We start from the raw sequence: 6,000 nt of genomic DNA on the forward strand, positions 1-6,000 counted from the left end.
TAGAGATGCAGAAATATCTGTTGCACATACTGTTGCATGTTGCCATGAGACGTGGAAGATCTACCCTCGCCACCTGTTGTCTGGAGACTGGGCATGGCTTTTGGATCAAGCACGGGATGCTACTTCATCAGCAGCATGAGGGCTGTGGGTCCAGTCCCAGCTGGAACGAGAAGAGCCAAGCAGGTAGTCGTTCCTAACTTCCCCCGTTCCACAGAGACTTCTCCAGCCCCTCCCATGTAGCAGACACGACACTAGGGGCTGCGAACACAGGAGTGAGCACCACAGATGTATCTGCCCTCCCAGAATGGACAGGCGACCGGAGGAGCAGAGCCTGAACGAGAATGACAAATATGATGAAAGAGGAAAAGCAGAGGCTGCGGGAGGCTGTTGTCACGGTCATGATCTTACGGTCATGGGATCAAGCCCCACGGGGGCTCCATGCTCAGTGGGAGTCTGCCTGTCTCTCTCTCTCTCCTCTGCCCTCTGCCTCTTCCTCTGTTGCACTCTCTTTCCCTCTGAAACAGAAAAATCTTTTTTTTTTTTTTTTTTAAGAGAGCCTCTCTGAAGATATGACTTTAAGCAGTAACTTGCAAAAACAGTGACAGAGGGGCAAGGCAAGGGAGGGAGGGAGGGATGGGGAGGCATCTATGCCAAGGCCCAGCCCAAAGGCAGCCAGAGAGCTGGACATATTTGGAAAAAGAGGAAAAGAGAAGAGCAAAGGCCAGGCAGGCCAGGGGAGAGCAGTGAGAAGATCCGGGGCCCACGGTCAAGAGCCCCAGGGACCACCGTGTCATAGAGGTGTTTGCCTTGGACACTGAGAAGCCGCTGAGGGTTTAATCAGGAAACTGACAGGATAAGATTTGTACCCGGAACATGCTCGCCGTTTAATGAGCTCGAGTTGGCAGTTCTTTCCCCTGGAATCTGGTAATAGACTTAACCTACTGCCTACTTCAGAAAACCACAGATGACCACAGACAAGGTCAACGGAAATCAGGCAGAGCCTCTAGGAGCCACGAGGGGAGGGTGGAGATTGAGGCTTTCTTTGGGACGCTGCTGTGGAAAATGGCTCGAGTACAAATCGCTTCATTGTAGGATTGCCTTGTTCACCAATCAGGGATCCACAAAGGGGCAATCTGTGCTACTCTGAGATTATTTGCATTATCCTTTCTGGTGTCATGTCATACTGTTCTCCCCACAAGGATGGCTTCCCTCAGCTCAGAGAATGTAATTGTCTGAGAGGCGAAAGGGGGTTGGTAGGGTTTGTACGAGGCAGGCTCTGCATCTCGAGTTGGTTCTGCTGCCTCCGAGCCCCAGCAGCAGTTTGTAGGGGAGCAGAAGGCTCAGCATCGCTTCCAACTCACAGACTTCGTGGGCTTCTGGGTCATAATAGGTTTCTGATACTATGACAATTGCTTCCTGGCCATGGTTGGTTAGCTCAGTTGGATACAATGTTGTGCTTAAAGCCAAACACCCAGGCTTCCCAGATTCCCCACTCAGTTTCATGGTAGTGGCTGATGCCTTGAACTCCAGCCAGAGTTCGAGATAAACAGACCTGGGGCGGAAGGCTGACTCCTGCAGCCAGGGGCTCTGAGACCGGCTGCGAGTTACTGGGAGTCTTTGTTCCTGCGTGAATCCTTCCTCTGTTAAATGCAGATGAGAGGAACACCTTTCTGCAGGGTTTACAAGTGGTGGATGAGATAGTCTGAGATGGCCTGCTGACTCACCCCACACAGCATGCGGCACATGGTAGCTGCTTATAAAAGGGGGTCCCTGTTCATGGAACCGAGGGCCCCAGATGAGAACATGCAGGTGACTCTGGGCTCTCTTAGGGAGGAAGGAGGGAGAGAAAACTCCCAGCAGAGTCTCTACCCACAGTAGACGGGAATGCTTGCTTTGTGGGGCCAAAGAGAGAAGGCACGCGATCCTGTTGCTTGGAAACAATCCTGAAGGTGGTTTTGCAGAGGTCTGGATGAGAGACATCCTGGGAGGTCAGAACAGGGCTAGGACTGGGGGAAGCTGAGGTCGTTAAATGTGACTCAGGCCTTAGGCCACCAGCTGCATGGGGCATCGTTGGACCAGGAGCTCATAGTTGGCCGTAGCGGCAGGAGGCTGCCCACAGTGTCCTAATCGAGGATCCACAGTCACCTGGGAGCAGAGGAGCACGGGTCACGCTAGAGTATGGACTCTGGAGCGAGGACCCCAGTTCCTCTCCTGGCTGTGTAACCACAGGCAAGACAGCTGGCCTCTCCTTGCCTCAGTTTCCTCGACCTGTAAGCTGGCGGTACTATTCTCCATGGAGGAAGGTGGGAAGGATGAAATGAGAAGAGTGCCTAGGACGCGGTCAACAGAACGATGTCCTCTATCATGGTCGATTACAGGCTAAGGCTTGGACTCATGCCGGGCTCTGAGGGCCTCCGGGATTTAGACACGTTGGCCTCTACGAGCCTCCCCACTCGGCTCCCTGTGTCTCTGGGCCACTCTCTGTGCCCACATCTACGATGCTGTCTGTATTAGCAGTATCTGGTTTCGTGCCCAGTCCCTTGGCCCCGAGACAGCGGTGTCCTGGAGGGAAGCTTCTAGAGCTCACTTAGCCTTGTGCGTCTGCATTGAGTAGAGTCCCAGGGCCCATCAGAGACCTGGGATCAGTACTTGCTGCAGAGACAGATGATGACTTGCTGTTGTGACTCTCTTGCTCGTTGCCAGTTACACCTGTTGCTCGGGCTCTTGGGACCTCCTGTGTGGCCCCCTCTAGGCCCGAGGGTTCTCGTCTATGTAACCAAGGTGTGCTCTGGGCATGATCTCCAAGGGCCCCCCTCCCCGGCCCTCCTAGGGGCCTGAAAATCTGACTCTCCCATTCTGCACTTCCACGGATCTTATTTTGTGACCCTGGGCTCAGAGTTTTCCGAGAAGATCCTGTGTCTAACGTTTCAGTTGGGGAAAGGAGGAGGGATGCTGGGCTTTTTTTGTGGGGTCCAGGGTCAGGGTGAGAAATAAGGCTCAAAGGGAAAAATGAAGGTCCCTTCAGGACTGCAGACAGACCGAACACAGGCTTTGCCGGTGAGCAGCCAAAGGAAACAGGACAAGAGGCTCGGGTGCGGGTCTTCTCCGGGCGCTTGACTGCACTTCATTAGTCTGTGACTCTCCTGTGGTGGGACTATCTCTTGGAAAATCATTTTAATAACCAAGAGGAAATGGAATTAGGGGTCCTGGCTGCCTGCTAGCTGGGGCTGACCGACTCTCATCCAGGCGGGGACTTCCTCTGGCTCTGCTAACATTGCTTATTGATGATCTCTGATTAGATTTCATGCGCCGCTCCCCAGAGTGTCCCCAAACAAGGAGGCCTTGGAGAGAGGTGGGCTTCTGAGGAGGGTGAGGGAAGGGGTTGGAGGAGGAGGGCTGCAGAGGAGTTCGGGATCTGGGTTGGACGGGCAGGGGTTTGGGGGGCACTGGAATTGATAAGCAGCAGATGGAAGTGGAGGGCAAACAATGGGGTCACATCTAAGTGCGGTGACTCTGGCCCTTGACTTCAGAGTTGGGGGGCTGGACACGTCCTATAGCTCTGCTGCTCACAGCCTGGCCCTGGAGGAGGTCCTCATGCTCACTAAGTCCCCAGTTCCACGGACGGAAGATGATCTGCAGAGGGTGTTGTGGAAGAATCTGGTAAACTCAAAAATTCTGGGTACTTCTGGGTTTCCTGTTACTCCTGCCCCGTCCCCAGATCACATCTAGCTTTGACTATTTATGTGCGTGGGAGGAAATCTGGACCTGGAGAATTCAAAGTAGTGGATGACACAAGATCTACTTTTATTTGGTTTGAGGTTTGCAGGGTATAATCCCTAAGCTCCCACTTCCTTCTGAGAAACCACCTTTCCTAAAGCTCGCTGGATTTAATCGGAAAAAATCCGTGGTTGAGATTTAGTGACTCGGGGTATGGGATTGAGGCAGGCTGGCAGGGTCCAAGGACACAGCCGGCAGGGTCCAAGGTCCTTGGCTAGGTACAGGATAGAAATCAAATGCAAGCCAGCAGGAAGGGAGAAGAGAGTTTACTGCAGTTACAGAGAGCAGATACAGACGGAGCATGTGGGAGACTCCGAAAAGAAAAGGAGAGAGTCTCATCTTCGCTTGGGGCCTAGGGTTTTTATTGAGGATTGTGGTCCAGCATAAGCGTCCTCTCAGGCATCCTGGAACTGGTTTGAACAAGGGCCCGGGTGTCCTCTGTAAGTCACTCATTCCTTGGAGCCAGTGGGTCTTGGTGCCAAGATGTCCGGCACCCGTGGGCTGGGATATGCACATGATGGCTTCATGGGGGCGTTCTCTCCCGGTTCTTCCTCAGATGTGATCTGTTGTGCTCGATGACTTCCAAAGAAATCATTAACTCCTTGTCCCTTACAGGGAGGACACACATTATTTGCACTAAGAGGCACGTGTACAGTGGGGGTGCAGGTCCTAGCGAGGGTAGAAGCAGAACAAGGAGCCAAAGTCAGATTTTGATGGAACTCTTCAGTTTCCCTATCCCAGAAGGAAGAAGGAATGGCCAGCCTGGGACCACACTGGGCTGTGGGAAGGTAGAGAGAAAAGGCCAAGGTTGAAAATGTGGTCTGGCTCATGGGCAAACACAGGTCATGTTGAAAGTTGAGGTTGGTTGGTTATGAGGTTCTTTCTCCCTACTCGCCACACCCAGGTCCTCTCAGCACAGGGTCCTGGGACCAGCGCCAGAAAGCCTCACCTGTCTTTCTGCCCCGAGTCACAAATCTGACCCTGTCACTTCCCTGTTTAAAACCCTCCACGGGTTCCTCATCACTGACAAGGTATTTGTCAGAGAAGCATTTAAACTTCTCTGGCCCAGGCAGGCTCTCAAGGTTTGGCCTCATCCGCTTTCATCCCCAGATTCATTCTCCACTCCTGACCCCAGAATCCTCCTCCCACATCTGCCCACAAGTCGGGCAGCCAGCCCTGCTGGATCCCCAAACTGCCTTCCCTCGCTTTCTTGCTGTCATCACTATTCCCCACTGTTCCCCTTCCTTCTTTGCCTGAGGGCACAAAAGGCAGCTTCCCCCCCAACTCCAAACCCAGGGACAACTTAGTCTCACTAACTTCCCACGTCCCAGGGCATCCTGCCCTGTCCCTCTCATTTCCTGTCTCTCTGCGAGGTAAGTCCCACTGACTTTGGGCTCCTTGATTTTTTTCTCCTTTTTTATGGTCCAGGGCCATAGTGTATTGCTTGGCACGATGGCACATATTCAAATTCTCATGGAAAGTATTTCAAGCCGTCAATGGTGGGGACTATTGGGGAGGGATGTGGGAAGAAACCAGAATGGGTAGAGTGTGCGTGTTTCCTCAGTGTGTGTGGTGTGTGGGTGTGTGGTGTATTTGTGTCGGATACAAGCATGAGTGTGTGGGGTCTGAATCTATGGTATGTGTGGTACATGGGTGTTTAGTGGATGTGTGGTGTGTGGTTGTGAGGGTAAGTGTGTGGTGTGTCTGAGTGTGTAGTGTGTGTGGTACATGTGTGGTGTAAGGTGTCTGAGTGTGTCATGTGGGGTGTGTGTGTATGGTGTGTAGTGTGTATGGTGTGTGTCTGAGTGTATGGTATGTTTCCATGTGTATGTGTGTGGTATGTGTGTGGTGTGTGTGATGTATCTGAGTGTGTGGTGTGGTGGTGTGATTGTGGTGTGTGTGGTACAGGCATGAGTGTGTGTGGTCTGAATCTATGGTATGTGTGGTACATGGGTGTTTAGTGGATGTGTGGTGTGTGGTTGTGAGGGTAAGTGTGTGGTGTGTCTGAGTGTGTAGTGTGTGTGGTACATGTGTGGTGTAAGGTGTCTGAGTGTGTCATGTGGGGTGTGTGTGTATGGTGTGTAGTGTGTATGGTGTGTGTCTGAGTGTATGGTATGTTTCCATGTGTATGTGTGTGGTATGTGTGTGGTGTGTGTGATGTATCTGAGTGTGTGGTGTGGTGGTGTGATTGTGGTGTGTGTGGTACAGGCATGAGTGTGTGTG

At 52.5% G+C, this 6,000-nt stretch overlaps 1 protein-coding gene across 2 annotated transcripts in view; it reads right to left on the bottom strand.

The window, feature by feature from the left end:
• Positions 1 to 4,021: 4,021 nt before the first annotated feature.
• Positions 4,022 to 6,000, bottom strand: part of LOC111159838 (calcium release activated channel regulator 2A) — a 129,114-nt gene continuing 127,135 nt past the window's right edge. Inside the window, exon 20 of one of the 2 annotated variants that reach the window (XR_002641429.1) lies at positions 4,022 to 4,446. The gene's annotated coding sequence lies outside the window, so the exon portion shown is untranslated. The other variant, XR_002641431.1, reaches the window with a different exon arrangement.

Source organism: Enhydra lutris, unplaced genomic scaffold (assembly GCF_002288905.1).
Source record: "Enhydra lutris kenyoni isolate GAN:26980312 unplaced genomic scaffold, ASM228890v2 scaffoldscaffold69, whole genome shotgun sequence".
Taxonomy (NCBI): Eukaryota; Metazoa; Chordata; class Mammalia; order Carnivora; family Mustelidae; genus Enhydra; species Enhydra lutris.